General features: G+C 38.6%; 1 protein-coding gene across 1 annotated transcript in view; it reads left to right on the top strand.

The window, feature by feature from the left end:
• The window catches only part of COL4A6 (collagen type IV alpha 6 chain), a 303,150-nt gene that overhangs the window by 179,755 nt on the left and 104,861 nt on the right, over positions 1 to 18,534 (top strand). The window lies entirely within an intron of this gene.

Genomic DNA, 18,534 nt, shown 5'->3' with positions numbered 1-18,534 from the left:
TAAAATTTGGTTAATATATAAACCTAGTACCACACCTTCTGTTTAGCTATCTGTCCTGGAGAAGTGGGGCATACTAGGCTCCCTGCCAGGCTCCCTGAGAAGTGAAGGCAGTTTGACTCCATCAAAACAGGGTAAAATGTGGGCCAGAGTACTTAGTTGGGCTTGAATGTAGGATCATTTGAAGGGGGTATTAGAAGGTGACTCTTTGAACAGCATTGGGATTATGTTATGGAGGACCTATTTTGACAGGATGAATTTATGCTTAGCTCAGTAAGCAACTGAAGGTTCTTCCTTTTTCCCTTATTCTATATTTCTTCTCTTTATTTTCTTCCTTCCTTCCTTCTCGTTTTCCTCCCTTGTCTCTTAAATAATATAAATGTTTCATAGAATAAAAATTAATATCTAAAAAAGAATACCACCTGAAAGCCCCTCAAAACAGATTATGTATGTTAACAACTTCTAGACTTTACTCTCATACAAATATATATATATATAAATAATTCCATATTGTGGAAGGCAGAATTCTAAGATTCTTGCTCCTTATCTATAAGTCCTGTATAATCCCCTTCCCTTGAGTGTGGGCACACCTGTAAATATGATGTTCTGTCATTCCTTTAATTAAGTTATTATATATGATGAGATAGTTATATCTATATTTATGTTACATTGTATAAGAATTCCAGTTGGCTTTGAAGAAGAATCTGTGTTATGAGAGGGCCATGTGGCTAGGACCTGAGAGCAGCCTCTAGGAGCTGAGAGTGACCCTTAGCAGTCAGCTAACAAGATATCAGGGACCTCAGTCCTAAAACCACAAGGAACTGAATTCTGCCAATCAGCAGTGAGCTTGGGTCAGAGTCCTGTCTGACACTGTGATTTCAACTTGATGAGTGTATTAACTATATTTTCTTATCTTCTGTATTCTTGGTGCTTTAGCATCTGGGGCTTGCTGTCTGGGGAGATACTGCCCCTCTCAGGGCTAGCCAGTACTTAGAGCAAATAAAGGGAGCCTTTCATATGCCAACTAACCAATATAGACCCCATATCTGAACCACCCCATCTATCTGGCTGTTATACTCCAGGAAGCAATATTCATCTGCCCTACTCATTCCAGACCCAGGTACCAGACAACTAGTAACAGCTCCTATATCCCAGAGCCCTCTGAAATTATTCAGACTAACCAATCCTAAACTTGCTTACTCTACTTTGCCTTTCTTTGCCCATGGACACTGCAATAAAGGCTGTTGCCCATGTGTTCCCCTAATTTTTTCTGCCTCCTGACAGATTTTGGTGCTTCCCTATGTTGCATGCTGTGCCCCTCCTTTTGAGACCTATAGTAACAAATTATCTTTTCAATGGCTATCATCCCCTGACCTGTTGACTTCACCATACCTGACACTGATAATAAGACCTATATCTTAAAATAGTGAAAGACCCTTAGCAACAGTTAAATTATTCTCCAACTCCTGGTCTATAGAAACTGTGACAATAAGTTTGTGTTGTTTAAAGCTGCTAAATTTAAACTAAGTTTGTGGAAATTTGTTATGTACAATAGAAAACTAATACACATATAAAATTTATATTTAAACATACGATAGTCTTTTCTAACCACTAATTTTTCATTTAATATAGGATATGTATGTCCATGTATATATACATAGATAGATGGTAGATAGATAGATAGATAGATAGATAGATAGATAGATAGATAGAAGTATAAATATAGGTATAGATATATACATAGATATACCATTGAAAGATCTTGAGTAAGGGAATAAAATACTTGGAGCTGAGAATTTAAACAGTAATAAAATGTGGTATAGTTGAGAGAAGCAAGAGATGGGGAAAACCTGGCAGGAGATTATCTGGATTAGCTGTTCTCAACCTCAGAATCACTTAGAACAATTTTTAAAATAGTGATACCTGAGATTCATCACCTGCAAAGATTTTGATTTAATGATCTGAGATACAACATGAGTATTTAGTGTTTTCAAATTTCCCCAGAATGTTTCTAATACACAGATTGCCAAGGTTGAGAACCTCTGGCAGATTGAGATAGAGAATGCCATCTTGAATTAAAGTGTTCTTATTGAAATAGAAAGGGAGGGATGTGTGAAAAAGGCATTGCTGGAAAAAACAAACAAACAAACAAACAAACAAAAAAACAAAAAAAAAACCACCAATAACCCAGCAGTAAGAAGACCGGGAATCCTCTTGCTCATCTTTCTGTTGTTGTTGTTGTCGTTGTTGTTGTTGTTGTTGTTGTTGTTGTTGTTTGATTGGTTGGTTTCTAATTAGATTTCCACTCATCTCATTAGTATCATTAGGAGAATTTTCATGGGGAAACAGAAACCCGAGGCTGGCTCTGCATACATAAAGTGGCAGAAGAGTTGAGGAGGTCTCAAGGAGCATTCCAGGCAAAGAAAATGGTTCAAGCAATTTCAAAGGTGAGAATTAGTATTCTAGGTGCCAGCCTGAAGTTGGTGGTTGACACAGAGAATGAAGTTTAACAGCACTGCCACACAGATCCTTTGATGCCATAAGGAACCAGGAGTTATTCTCATTCCTTGAAAAGAAGGGGGATTAATCGATTTTTCACAGCAGTAGGTAAGGAAGATGACCTGACTGCAATGTGAAAAAAGTTATAGAAAACCTAGACGCCAGGAAGCTTAAAAGCTGTTATAGTTAGGAAAGCATGAGAAAATGGAGCCTAACATTGGACAGAGCAGTGAAAGGGGAGAGGAGCAGGACAAATCAAGATATGTTCCTGAAGAAATGGCAAATTTAAAGGACCTATTCAATGTGGTAGCAAAGGATGAGAAGTGTTGCAAGCTTTGGGCTTGGTAAGATGGTAGTAAGGAATTTGATCAAAAGGTATCTATATTGGCATTGTGGTTAGAGGAAAAGTAAACTGGTTTATTACATTTTAGGTGTTCTTGGGTGTCACTGAAGGAAGCTGGATAATAAGGGAGTTTATCCACTGTAGACTATTCTCTTACCCAGGGTGAATGGATGAGAGATGGTTTTCACAAGAGAAACATGGTAGAAATAACATGCTTTAAAGTATTTTACTTGCTTCTCACTCCCTACAAAGGGAAGGACTCCCTTTGGACAGTTGCATGAAGTGAGAATTAGCAATCCCAGCTGCCAATTAAGAGAGTACACATTTTTCCCCTTTATAGACCTCCAAGGTGGAACTTTCTGGGGGTATATCTGGTTGTGATTCATATTTTTGGCTGTGGTTCAAGCCTTGGATGTGACATGTAAGCTGGTCACTTGTAGCTGGAGCAGCAGATCGTCTTTCCTCCCTCCCTTAAATGGCCGTGTCTGCCCTGAATTCTTAAGTGCAGAAATAATTTATTCTATTCTTCTGAGCCCAGTTAATATTACTTCTCAAAATACCTCTGCCTGTGCTCTTATATTTACTTATACTTTTCTTGCCAAGGTCTTCTAAATATCCCTTCTGATATTTTTTATTGGTAGAAATACTGGCCTGACCTAAACTCTGAAGTAAATTGTGAAGGATAGGAGTATCTTTAGTCAGAACGATGGGATTTTTAAAGTGCAAGTGCCCCCCTCCTTTGGAGGAGTTTTGTACCAGAAACAACCATGTGAGGTTCTGCTCTCTATCAAGGGTTTATTGGTTAATGAGGACTGTGACTGGTGTGGTTTTCCTGTGTTTAGTTTTTGGAACTCTCAGAGACAGTTGCTTGGAATAGAGAGCGAGAGAATTATTGCTCAGCAAGCCTGCTGGCCACAGCCCACAAGACTCCACCAACACTGATGAATTTTATGGCTAATTCAGTAACAGGACAAGTATTTGAAGAGGCAGAGTGAAGAACTGTTGGCATCCTGTTCTGCTATCTGAAGAAGTCTGCAAGGCTTCTCATTAAGTGTTTCTTTTTTATCTCCTTTCACACTAAGCTTTCTTAACTATCTGAACAGGAACTCATGGGCAACCATGGCCTCAGGTTGAGGTCACTGCAATGAAACTTTGGGACGAGCTCCCCTAGTTTTCTAGTTGCAAAGAGATCCCTTTCAGTTAAATCCTGTAGTAACATAACATGACCAAATTCCACTTTATCCTAGCATTACAACCTTTCAAGCTACTTAGCCACTCTTAAAACAGTCTATTGCATTTCTATAAACCTCATAAATTTTGAAAAAGTACTCTCATATATTACATTTGAGACTCATATCACCTCTACGAATTATCATTTCAATTAATTATCACTATATAACAAACCACCCCAAAACTCAGTGGTTTAAAACAACATTTATTATTTCTTTCCAGTCTGTAGGTTTGCTGGGCATTGGCCAATCTAAGTTGGGCTCAGTCATGAGTCTGAAGCAAGCTGAGGGTTGCTTGGTCTAGGCTGGGTGTGGTTGTGCTTCACATATTCCTCATCCTTGTCCTAGGACCATGGGGTATTTTAATGGTTAAGGTAGAGATACATGAATAAGAAGAAACAATAATGCCTCTTAAGCCCTGGGCTCATAACTGGCTCACTGTTACTTCCACATCATCAAATTTGGCAAAGCAAGCAATATGATCAAACCCAGAGCCAATGCATAAGAGATATACTCCACCTCTTTAATGGAAGAAATGAGTCAAATGGCACAGACAAAGGAAGGGGCAAAGAATTGGGTCAATAATGCAATCTTCCATGGGTAGGTAGGGAAGATATAACTGCTCTCATTTTACAAATGAGAAACCTGAGACCCAGAGAGCTGAAATGATCTGCCCAAGGTCACATAGAAAGTTTGGGCAATAGCGGAATGCAAACCCAACTCCCTTGTCATTTAAACTTCCTGCTTTTTGCCGCATTGAATTCCATGATTCCATAACGTATGCCCTATCAGCTAGTTTAAGGTCCATGGTTTTTTTCTCTTCAAGGATGAGTCTTCATGGCCCAGTTCTTTTTTTCTGTTGTTCTCCCTATGCCTTTGGGATTTGCCCCATGTCATCACAGTCATCATCATCTATTTTTCCATTTGGACCTGATTGTGGGTAGAAGATGGATGAAATTCCCCCTACTGAGGCACATCGACACAAATTATCCTGTCCCCGAAACAGATATAGCAATCTCTACTTTTTTAATTTAAAAAATATTTTTAAAAAATCCAGAAGTCACACAGTAGTTGGACCAGAATGACCTTAAACCCCAACACACTATGGTTTTTTGAAGAATAGGAGTATTATAATCACCTAAAATCTGTCAACATGCTTATTGCTGACTCTGAGCTTCACTTAAATGTTAATAAGCCCAGGCTAGTTTTCTCTTAGCCCCTCCCCATCTGCTTTTAGGGGCCCTCAAACTGTGAATCTGCCTCAAACCTGAGGAGATTTTAGCTGGTATCTCTGATATAGCCTGCAAGAATTTTTTGGATATGAGTCTCCATGGCAACCCTAGGCCTCTGGCTTCCAGTACACGTACACTCCTAAATTTGTCATCCTAAAGATAGATGGTAAGATCTGACCTTAAATTCTCCTCTTCTGTGTTTCTGGCCGACATGTGCTGACAGTGTGTTTGCTTCACATGAACCTTCTGGACAGAGGTCTAATGATCCCAGTTTCTAAAAGCTCCTCCTTTTCCCTTAACACAGTTCTTTTTCCTGGACTTTTTTTCCTGCAGCATAACTTCCAGAGGCTGGTTGATATGACTGTCTGGCTCTATCATTCAGTGAGGCTCTGACTAATCTCTTGATTTTTAAGGGCTAATGTAGCTTAGCTATGACAAGGAGACTGAGTTCTTATCTCTTTCTCTATACTTTCATGGATGACTGAAAGACAGATTATTTGCAGTGATTTCTGGAGGCAGAAGTTAAATGAGTGGCATCTGTAATGGTAGAACCAAGAGAGAATGATGATTGTCTTTAAGCCTTCAGAGGTGATTGGTAAATACAGAGAGAAAGCAAATAGGGAAAAAGGGAGGAAAAGGTGCTGTTGAAAAAAAATAGCTGCTGCTGATAAAGAACTTCAATAAATTCAAACAGTGTCTGCTTTTGTTTTTTTTTATTCTCTTTCTGGCTAATCACTAGGGAGAAAGAGCTGTACAACTACCATATCAGAGGGGATAAGGAAGCAAAGAAGTCTAGCTAGGGGCTTGCTATAGATGTTTTGCCTCCTGCTTTGGAACGATCCACCATTGGACTATGAAGAGGAAGCAAAGAAGTAGCTGGCAGTGTAGCACCACATGCTATAATTCCTGACTTACTTGTCTGATTATCTGATAGTTGGCAACATAGTATACTAGTAATAAATATGGGCTCTAGAGCTAGACTGTCTGGGTTTGAATGTTTTTCTATGTGTGACATTTGGCAAGTTTCTTAACTCTAAATTTTAGTTATTTTATCTGAAAAATGGCTTTAATGTATCTTACTTCATATAGTTGGAAGGATTAAATAAAATAATGTTTAATAAAGTGTTTGGCACAATGATAGGCACATAATAAGGACTAAATAAATATTAACCATTGTTGATATTAGCTGATGCACAATTGGGGGAAGAATTTCAAGAAGGAATTGAGACTACATGGTATCCATTGTTCCTTTTCTAGTAAACTTTTAAATATAGTAAAAGCTCCTCTTACTGGCCTTTACTTAACTGACTTGGTAGATTAAGTTAATGCTTTTCTTTCCTCCTGAAATATATACTGACAATGCTCAGGGCACAAGGAAAGCTCATGTGCAATAAGTTGCCCTCTGGTTGACCCTTACACTTCTGCTCCATGGGTTGAGTTGACACCACAAATTAGTTGTTATGTCACCAAACCCCTTTATGCCAGTTATATTTGCTAATATAATTAAGTAACTTAATGTAAATTTATTAAATATGAGTATAAAATGGAAGCTACTGTTTCCATGAAAACTAAATTAGATGTTTTGTAAAAACTTGATAAAGAAAAATTGCTTTTAAAAACTACCCTATAGGAGAAAAAAAAATCCTGAAACCGGAAGTCAAATATGATGCATTAGGTATATAACTTACAGAACAAAGAGTCTGAAATTCCAGTTAGAGGACCCACATTTAAAAAAAAAATGGCCTTAGCCTTACATAACATCACCAGATTAGTAAGTGAATGTACATTTGTATGTTTGGGGTTGAAATAAAATGCTTAAAGATCATATATCTTATTTTATATGTTTCTTCACTTTAACCCATCAATTACTTGTTCTGATAGTGTTATACAAGAGGACTACTGTGTGGTCAATGTACTGTGTTAAGTACTTTATATGATGTGCGCTTGCAAGAAGGGAGCACTTCTAGTAAAATGTGTTTACCAGTTTTATGGATGGAAGCTTGTAGTAGGCAGAATAATGCCTCCTACCTCACAAAGATGTCCACATCCTAATCCACAGAACATGCAAACATGTTATGCTATGTGTCAGGGAGGAATTAAAGTTGCAGATGGAAATAATGTTGCTAATCAGTTGACTTCAAGATGGGAAGATTATCCTAAATTATCCAGCTTTGCCCACTGTATTCACGAAGGTCCTTATAAGTAGAAGAGAGAGGCTGAAAAAAAAGAGTGATGTGAAGAGAGAAAGACTTGACCAATTTTGCTCGCTTTGAAGATGGAGGAAGGGGCCATGAACCAAGGAATGTGGGCAACCTCTAGAAGCTAGAAAGGAAAAGGAATGGATTATCTCCTAGAGCCTCCACAAAGGAAAGCTATTCTGCCAACACTTTGATTTTAGCCCAGTGAGACTCATTTCAGACCTACAGAAGAGTAAGATGATAAATATGTATTGTTAAGCTACTAGGTGTGTGGTAATTTGTTACAGCAGTAATAGGAAACTAATGCAAAAGTTGAGCCAAGATGATGGCAAACAACAAATTCTACTTACTAACCTCCACCACCCCTACACATGTGACATAGGAAAACTAAGCTTTTCATACTTTCAGGTACCTTAGACACAAGTTTTACACTTAATATCTGGGTCTGGTCTTAGAAGCCCCGTATTTACTAAGTTCCTACCAAGGCCACATTGGTGAACAGCATAGTTATAGATCTGTCTTCGTGAAGCACTCAGGCTATTTTCATTATCTCTTCACATCTCAAAACCTATACTTTGCGGGAAGGGGTTTCTCAACGTCTTCCCGTTTCTGGACTGAGGGACACCTAGCTTTTGCTCATTTGTAAAACAGAATATTTAAGCCATTATTAACTTCATTCTTCCTCTAACCCTTTTCCTCATATTCCTTTTGATTTGTGATTCTGGTATCTCCTCTGTCACCCATTCACCCATCCCACAAAGTGATTTTTCAGAATTCTATTATTATGGTCTTTCAACATCAAAATACCAGCAACAACATATTTCCACTGAAGAAAGAGAAGGATGGGTCCCTCACGCTCTAACTTCCTACGTTCATGTTCGTTTTAAACTTCCCACTTTATTCAGGTGTTTTCCTCCATCCAAAATAAACCACTTCATTAACTCCAAGTCTCTCCCATTCATCAGGTCCAGCTCATGCCTGCCTTCAACATGTCCCCTCCAGCAATAGCGGCTCACCTTTTTGCCTATACAGTACATATAGTTCTGAGTCATGCTTTTATTTATTTATTTAGGTGAGGCAACCCTTGGTTGACCTCACAGATTGCAAGGACATTGTCAGCTTACAATTCTTTATTTATTTTTTTTTTTTATGCCTACAGCTACAGCAGCTGGTCTTCCTAGGCGGTCTCTGAGTCATGCTTTTGTGTCTTTATTATTTATGCCATTTTGTTCTCTATTACATGTGGAATCTGTATTTTATTACTTCCATGATTAGAAACCTTTTCAATGGTTTCCTACTGCCCTCAGAATAAAGGCCAAACTCTTTATCATAGCACTATGAGCCATCATGATCCGGTGGCCCTGTCTTCATCTCCACATTCTAGTGCCATTCCCCCTCTCCCCATCTGTCTTTGTCCACTTTGGCTGTTATAACAAAAATACTATAGACTGGATGGCTTATAAGCAATAGAATGTCATTACTCACAGTTCCGGAAGCTGGGAAGTCAAGATCTAGTCACCATCAAATCGAAGTCACCATCAAGTCACCACTTCTTAGCTATCTTCTCACTGTAGCTCACACAGTTGAAGGGCGAGGTTCTCTGGAATCTCTTTCATAAGGGAATGAATCCCATTTGTTAAGGCTCCACCCTTATGAGCTAATAGACTCCCAAAGGCCCCACCTCCAAATACCATCACCATTGAAGGAGTGGGTTTCAACATATTATTTTGGAAGGGACATAAACATTCAGTCTATAGCACTATTCTCAACAGCCATTCTGATATCCTCAAATGTACCATGTTCTCCTCAACTTCTGGGCCTTTAACATGCTGCATCTTCCTGAAATGCTTATCATTATATCTATTTTTTTTTCTCCTACTCCTACACTCACCCTCTTAATTTGGTTTACTAAGCCTCCAGTTGACAACGAAAATATCATTTTTTGATAAAATCACCTCTGTATTAAGCCTCCCTTGATAGTATCTTCCCTTAGATACATAATCCTTTAGCACCATGAATTTTCTTTATAGTCCCTTACAATTCTTTGGAGCATTTATTGACTTAAAATTACTTGGATTTCTGTCTTCCTCTAGATATAATTTCTATGTTTATTGAAATAGAGAGTGAGTGGGTAAATTAGCTATCGAATGAATGAATGATTTTGTAGTCTCAACTTTTTAAATGGTTTACTATCTGTCTCCTCAAAACTAAATATAAGCTTAGTGAAGGTAGGAACTTTGTCTTTTTTTTTTCTTGCTCGTACTTACGTTGCACAATTCAATGAGTTTTTTTCCAATTATAGTTGGTATACAATAATATATTAGTTTCAGTTGTACAGCATAGTGATTAGAGATCTAAATAACTTACAAAGTGAACGCCCCACTAAACCTAGTACCCCTATTTCCCCTTACATATTTATTACAACATTGTTGACTATTTTCCTTATGCTACACTTAATATCTCCATGTCTATTTTGTAGCTAACTTTTTGTACTTCTTAATCCCTATGCCCTTTCTCACCGTTCCCTCCATCCTCCTTCCATCTAGTAGCCCTCAAAATATTTTCTGTATCTATGAGTTTGTTTTCATTTTTGTTGTTGTTGCTGCTGTTTAGTTTGTTCTTTAGATTCCACATGTACATGAAATCATGTGATATTTGTCTTTCTCTATCTGACTTATTTCATTCAGTGCAATACTCTCTAGGCAATATCTTTTTCCATCCCTTCCTTTTAGTTTGAGTGTGTCTTTAAATCCAAAGTGAGTCTGTAAAATATGCAAGTCCAACTTATGGGAAAATATACCAAATAATCTGTTTGGATGTGGCCATCCTACAAACCAATAGATTAACCCGGTTTAAAGCCAGGCCTATTCAACTTCAATTTTCCAGACAAGTAGATATTGTTTCCAGAAAACTCAAGAGTGATGATAATCCTGCACTAAACATCCAAGGTACAATTACCACACGGTGGGCTAGAGGTGGTGTCTTGCTGAGTCAGAGTCAGGAGGCTGGAATCTAGTCCTATTTTTGCCACCAACTGACTTTGTAACCTTGTATAACTCCCCTCCTTTCTTCCAGCTCCAGTCTTTAACTCACCTTATAAAATTAAGATTAGACTGAGTACTTTTTAGGGTTCCTTTTAGTTCTAGAGCTCTATGTATTTTACTGAGTTTTTGTTTCTTAGAAATTGATCATGTACATATGGCAAAAATTAGAAAGGAAAAATAAGTTTCATCTTAAATGTTGTCAGTTAATTGCTTTAATTGTTTGATACTGGCTTCCTAGAACACTGTGTTGAGAATTCTGAGGTTAAGTCCATGTTCAGCAAGAAAGAATGCCAAAGACAAAGGAACAGGTGGGGGAATAATGGCTTTCATGCTATGAATTTGCCATTGCAGACATAGATAACACCACTCAGGCAACTGGATCATACTAGTTAGAAGACTCCATTGCATTGTAACTAACTGAACTGGAGTTTAGTATTTTTTCAAATACAAAACTTATCATGAATAAGTTATACACTAAGAACTATGATAGAAAGTCTTGGCTAATAAATGCCTATTATTATTTAGTTATGTTACTACCAGTATTAATAATTAATAATAATATTTAATATTATTTACCATATCAAGACAAATATTGTAAATTTGGAAGCCAAAAGGGCAAATCCAAGAATAGCCATAGCCACCGTTTTTAATTCAGACGGATTAATAACCCTCTGCAGTCAATGCTATAGGATATAGATCAATAAACTATTAAATGGCAAAGAAACGTTTTGCAAATTAAGTAAACAAACTTTTTTCATATGAAAAATATTTAATCAATGTGGAATGATGGAAGCTGAGTCTGTGCAATCTGCTGTGTATGCCTTAGAATGCCCTACAGTGTTACTCTTTTCCCAACTTACCATAGTGCAACTAAAAAAAAACGATAACATTTCAGAAAGAAAAAAAGAGGCAATTAGTACCATGGCTTGCCACCCCTTCTACTTTTTAGGGGAAGTAATAAGAAGTCAAGAGTGGTGCATTTTGAAAACTTTAACATGTCTAAGAAATATTTGATTATATCCCACCTGCCACATCAGAGAAAGAGCATTTCCACTGAGCAGTGTTTATCAATCACTTCCTAACTCTTCCCCAGATTAGAAACCATCATTAGCACAGATAATGGCCTTCTGTAAGGAGATAGCCAATACCATTGCTAATCATCTAGCATTGTGATTAGTATCTATATGGTAGATACTAATCACATGTGGCTATTACATTTAAATTAATAAAATTTAAAATTCATTTCTAAGCCACATTGGCTACATTTCAAATGCTCATAGATGCATATGGCTAGAGGTCACCTTATTGGACAGCACAGATGTAGAACATTTCCACTATAGTAGAAAGTTTTATTGGATGGTACAGCTCCAGAGAAGTTAAATAGAGCAGCTGGGGTGGGTGGGCATTTCAAAATGGCTTAGAGAAAGCTTCTATGAAAATTTAGAGCTAGAAGCAGTTGTAAAAATTCAAATTGATATCTTTTATTTTATAGATGAGGAAACTGAAACCCAGAGCAGGACTCACAGCTAATTTGTAGCAGAGTTGGGACTAGAACCCAGGTTTCCTAATTTTGAGGCCCCTGTTCATTCCATGATCCTGGTAACATACTGAGAATATTTTCCTAGTTACTCTACTAGCTCAGGGTCAGCTCCCTCCAATATTAGTAGCTCTTGTCCAGTAGCCAGATGTTCCCATCATCTCCCCTCTGCCACTTTAGAGAAAATATCAGGAGAACACTGAACAAGGTTGGAAGTGAGGAAGGAATATGCAGTTATGCAAGTAAATACCTACCTCCAGAATTAAAGAGTAAACATTCCAACTGATGTATAAATATTTAACTAAAGTCATACATCTGGGAACCAAAGAAGGGGATTTGTTCTTGGCATTTGCAATTAAAATGGATAAATCCTCTGACACAATGTTAATACTAACCTTTCTTGAGTGTAAACACATCCTAGGATATTCCGCACTGAGTGTAAATGTATATGAACAGATTATTCATTGGATAGCAAGCTCTTGGCAAAAATACAATCATCTATTCTCAGAGAACATGGATAGGGACATTGCATCAGCAAGGAATTTGTTGGGTCTTATTTTCTATGGGTGAGGGGAAAGGAAATACTCTTGCTTACAAGGATGATTAGGCTGCCCTCCAGAGGTTTGCCTGTTGGGACTCATTTGGATGGGTTCAAGGCTAGATCCAAAACCTTTCATGGCGATTCTAGGATGATACATTATCATTGGCTGCCATTCCCTCGACTACCCTGGGACTATAGAAGTAGCTAGGCCCCACCCCAGTTCATTACTTCTCAAAGGACTCACATTGCTTTTCAAAACAGGTTACTTCTGCAAGGAAGTTCAGAAATGGAAAGTGCAAGGAAATGCCAACTTGCATTAACAAGAAGAGTTAGTCTTCTAAGCCTCAGGCTCTCTTTGTGAGATCCTATTTACCTTTCTCCTTTTGATTTTTCCACCAAGACAGTCGTAGCTCTCCCTTCCTAAGAGTATTGGAAGCATCGGGGACTTAATGTGTAAGTTCTATCTATATTTTTATAAAAAGGGGATCCCAATACAGAATGTTTAAATCAAACACATTAATCACTAATGATAGAAATTCAAGCCTAAGTGAGGAAATAGATGTAATTAAAAAAAAACATATTGAAAATGAAGGGGGGCTCCTGCACTACAAATCTCACCATCTCTGGTGTGACCATCTCTGCAAAGGCTGACTCTGTGATTGGCTGTCCTACACAACTAATATGAGTCAGAGAAATATAAAGAAAAAGATTATAAGGAATCATGTCTATTCCACTTGCTTCGAAAGGGACCAGCAGGGTGATGGAGTTCAGGACATGCTACCCCAAAATATGGCACCTTAGCATATTAAATATTTTATGCTGAAGGAGTTTGAGAAAACGGCAGAAGTGGAAGTTCACTCTGATCTTCCCCCATCTCCTCTCTCCTCAAATAGGTCACAAAACCCTCCTGTGAGAGGATCTCTCTCTATACCTGGAGGAAAGGAGCATCCTTGTCTCTGAAGACAAAGTGACACCAAGAGGAATCTGAGCAAACAGGACTTGCTATGTTTCCCCTAGTCTACTACACTTACCTCATTCTTCTTAACCTATTGTATCATACCTCCTTGACTGCTCACTCTTCATAAAAATTCACAAGTCTTACTGTTTCTTCAAGTCTTTATTTCCTTATGAAGGCTCCCTTGTCATGTAAACTTATATTAATTACATTTGTATGCTTTTCCCCAGTTAATCTGTCTCCATCAGTTTAATTTTCAGACCCAGCCAGGAGACTTTAAGAGAGTTGAGGAAAACTTTCTCCTCCCCGACAAAAGCCAATCATGGATAGATAGTTAAACTGTTATTTGTTCCTACTAATTCAGTGAGGGCCTTACAGACTTCTAGCTTGAAATACAACTTTGTCTTTATAAAGACTCTGTCTCTTAAAAGCACCAACTGCCCTATTTTTCATTTGATTATCTAAAACCAATTTAAATAAACCATCAACAAAAACCTTTCTTTACAGAGGTAGAAGATATTGGAATCTACATGTTATAAACACTCCAATATATTCAGTAGCTATTTGTTTAAAATAAAATGAGTGAGTGACTGCAGCCAATGTTTACTAAGTCCAAGAAAACTCATATGGACAGCACAACTATCATAAATGATAGATTCTAATAGGTAAACAAGATTTGGGAAACAAACAATTCCACCACCTAACATCAAGCCAAAGTGCTAGACATTCAGGGACTAAATCTATAGGAAAAGAGGGTGAAATCCACTGGATGAGGTTCTCAAATGAGAGTCCTGCATCATACTTCTTAGAGCAGTGATTCTCAGTTTTAGCTGCACATTAGCATCATTCAAGTTCCACTATAGAGTCTGTTTTAATTGATTTGGAGTTGAACCCAGACATCATTGTTTTTAAAATGTTTCCCAGGAAATTTTGATATGCAGTCAGGGTTGAAAACCACTGTTCTAGAACATAGAGTTCTATTCAAAGTTCTCATTCATTTGAGGCATTAAGAATAGCTTAGGGCAGAGGTTCTTGTGAGATTAAAAAAGAAATTCTTGGGACATATCTCCATACTTCCATATTAGAAATTTTAAGAGTTGGTTCTGGGAATACACAATTCTATAAGCTCCTCAAATCATTCTTATGAGGCCAGCTTGGCAGGTTCTTGCTGGAGGAAGTACATTTGAGAACTACCAAGTTGTCATCCGTATATCTGTGATGGTGCAAAGCAGGGGATCTCAACCTTGGATGTTCAGATGCCTGAATCTCACCTCCAGACAATCTAATTTAATTGGTCTGGGGAAAACCAGACCAATCCCAGGTACCAGGTACCAGTATTTTTTAAAAGCTCCAGTAATTTGTGTTAAATCAAGTTAAGGACCTACTAGCTTGGAGCAAGAAAGGCAAAAAAATAGCCAATTTGCCAACCCTCTGTATTTTCATGTCCATTGCAGACATCACTAATCAATTCCGGCACTCTTCCCTGCAGTGTCCATACATGGCCTCATAATTCTTTGAACTACATTGTTCTAGGCAGCCACTTCCATGCACGGAGTGGGTATGCAAGTACTGTTTGCCATCTTTATCTTAGATCCTGCCTGGCAGAAATCTAATACACTCTGGAGAGCCCTTCCTGGATTTTGTTTTGAGATATAGTACTTAAATGTCCAGATTGTTGTCTGCCAAGACACTGTTTTGAAGTAGGAGAAAGTAGAAGCCAGAGGTAGGTGCAACGGAGAGATCCATCATCTAGCTACCTTTGCTACCCAGTGAAATGCTTTCAATCCCATCTTCTGCTGCAGAGTAATTTATTTATTCATATTTGGTTAATGGAGGGCCTCTGCACAATGTTCTAATATCAAGTGTATAGGAAGGGCCAAGTATAAGGGTAGTTCACTCAATATTTATCTAAAGTCAAGATGAGAATTCTTGTTTGTACATCCCAGTCTACTTTCCATAAGCATTCCACCTGTTGATGGTTGTCTGTCACAGGACTCATACCCAGCATGCTGAACTTTTGTCCCAGATTATGGTATGCAGGACAGCACTTGAGTTTCAGAGTGAAACTCTTCTCTTGGTGTGTTGCTTCCTGCTTTGGAGAAGAAGGGCCGAGTGGACCAGAAGTTTCAGCAATTTCTTCTGTAGCTGATAATTAATGTGATATGTGAAGAGGGCAGAAAGAACATACTTTTTTCTTCTAAGAAAGAGCCTCTTTCCCTGGGGCCTTTTGTTTCAACAAATGCAGAACAAAGAAGCCAGGAAGACAGGGCCTTTCCTCTTGGTAACCTAAACTAAAGCACCTTTAAAAGCAACAGATCATAATTCCTATTAGGACTGGAGAGGTAAGCACACACTAAGCATGCCAAAGGTCCAGAGTCTATAAATAAAGAAAGCTCTGTGGGAGGCAAGCAGCCTGGAATGACAGATAAGGAGGAAAGGGTTTGGAATCAAGATATATTGAGTGTCTCTTCCACTTATTAGCTGTGTGACTTTGGGCAAATTACTTAACATCTCTTAGCCTCAGTTCTCTTACCTACGAAATAGGAGATTATAATAATACCTTCCTCATTGGCTAGTGGAAAATATTAAACTAGATAAGGTTAGCTCTCTAGATAGCCTCTTAAAACAGATCACTGCCTGACAAACAGTAACACTCAATGAATAGTAGCTAGTATTAATTGATCAGGTCACTACGACTGCTTAGACACTCAATTCAAAATCCTTATTAGTTTTTCTTAAGGAATGATCCCTGGACAATTAGCATCAGAATGACCTGGGAGAGCTTGCTAAAATGCAGATTCCTAGGCAACATTCTGGGTATAAAGAATCGGAATTGGGCTTGGGTTTTGGTATACGCTATTTTAGCAAATGCTCTGGGTGATTCTGCTTTACACTTAAGTTAAGAACCACTGATCTGCATAATAGGACCAATTATACCTGGCTTGTTTGTCTCTCAAATATTACAGTTAATTTATATGGAGAAAAGTGTGTACAAGTACTGCAGGCAAACAGCTTTCTAAGTGATATTAACTAATATCATTTAGATGACAGGAAAGGACATGGAGTGAATTTCAGAATTCCAGATTCAGGGAGAATCCTTACATAGGGAACTTTCTATGCCTTCATTACTTTTCCCTTTATCTATAAGTATACAAATTAACGAAGGTATGTTTCAAGTAGATTCCACAAAGATGCCAACATTCTTTTTAAGTAGTGTGTGTGTGTGTGTGTGTGTGTGTGTGTGTGTGTGTGTGTGTGTGTGTGTACTATAAGGCAGGCACTGGTGACACAGCAGCAGTCAATATGATAGACAAAGTTACGAGAGACAACAGAAAAAAATGGTGTAGGTGATAGAAGCTTTGTTCATCCCTCTTGTGACCAAATCAAAGTTGGGACAGAAACATGAAGCAAACAGCAAGCAAAGTCACCTGGGATCTAGATGAACAAGACATACAGCTAAGGAGAGAAATAAGAAATCAATCTGCAATGGTAGAAGGTAGGAGAGGGTGAAGACGTGAGGCTGCCAAGTCCCAAGTGGCTGAGTGGGACAGATGCTGCAGCAGCGGCAGCTGCAGATGCCTCTTAAAGGGTCTGTGTCCATGAGTGGACTTTCTCAGTGACAGACCTGCTCGCTCTGAGCACCAGCACTGGGTGGGCTACTTGAGGGGCACCAGGGACTTACAGGGGAACACTGAGTTGTCATATCCAGGGCCAGAGGTGAGGCTCTCTACTGGGCAGAAGTGTTGGGAGTATCCATTGTTCCTTTCTTGAGCCCTCCCTTCTGCCCCCCACCCCCAGTGTGAGGACTCAGCTCTGCCATAGCTGAGACATCATCGAACTGTATAACAGGGATTGCTCTGCCTAGAGGATTCCCTGAAACTCTGCCTCCCCAATTCATGGCCCCACCCAAGCCACATCCAGTTGTGTCCTCGCAAGTCAGGTGCTCCTTGCTGAGCCAACTCCAAGGCTCACACTGGTGGCAGCTGACTGCGGTTTCTTATGTGGCCTCTGGTGGCAACTATAAGCGCAGCATCTGTGGATTGCTTGCTGAATCTATACAGGTGGTCCCAGAGGGGCACAATCTCGGGCTAAACTTGGCCTGCAGCTGAACCCCTCTCAGGACTATGCCATTTGGACACCTACTACACAAAACCACACTAATAAGACCAGGAGATTTAAGAACTTTGCTTAGTACATAGAAAGACAAAAAAGGGCAGCCAAAATGGGAATACAAAAAGGCAGAAACCATATCAGAGAACAGAACAGAGATCCAGAAATAATGGAATCAAGCAATCTAACAGATGCAGGGTTCAAAACACTGGTTATAGATGCCCAATGAACTTAGAGGAAGTGTAAATGAACTCAGTGAGAACTTTAACAAAGAGATACAAAACATAAAAATGGAAATGGAAATTATAAAAGGCAACCAGTCAGAAATAAAGAACACATTATCTAAGATGAAGAGTATATTAGATGGAATAAACAGAGTGGATAAAGAAGAGGATCAAACCACTGATACAGAGGATGGGGAAGCCAAGGACACTCAATCAGAACTGCAAGATAAAAGAAGTCAAGACTATAATAATGACTTAAGGAACATAATTAAATGTAAAAATATCCATGTCATAGGGGTACCCGAAGGAAAACAAGAAGTTGAAGAGCTATTTGAAGAAATAATGTGGGGAAAATTTCCCTAACCTGGTGAGGGAAATAGACATACAACCCCAGAAGCTCAGAGAGTCTCAGAAACCAGGAACCCAAGGAGGCCCACACCAAGACACATCATAATTAAAATGCCAAAGGTTAAATACAAAGAGAAAATCTTAAAGGCGGCAAGAGAAAAGCAGTTAGTTATCTACAAGAGAGCTCCCATAAGACTGGCAGCTGATTTCTCAAAAGAAACTATGAAGACAGAAGGGCTTAGCACAAAATATTCAAAGTGATGAAAACCCAGGATCT

The sequence above is a fragment of the Pteropus vampyrus genome, unplaced genomic scaffold (assembly GCF_000151845.1).
Source record: "Pteropus vampyrus isolate Shadow unplaced genomic scaffold, Pvam_2.0 Scaffold120, whole genome shotgun sequence".
NCBI lineage: Eukaryota > Metazoa > Chordata > Mammalia > Chiroptera > Pteropodidae > Pteropus > Pteropus vampyrus.
Note: the sequence above shows the minus strand (reverse complement) of the source record. Positions and strands in the feature narration are given on the sequence as shown.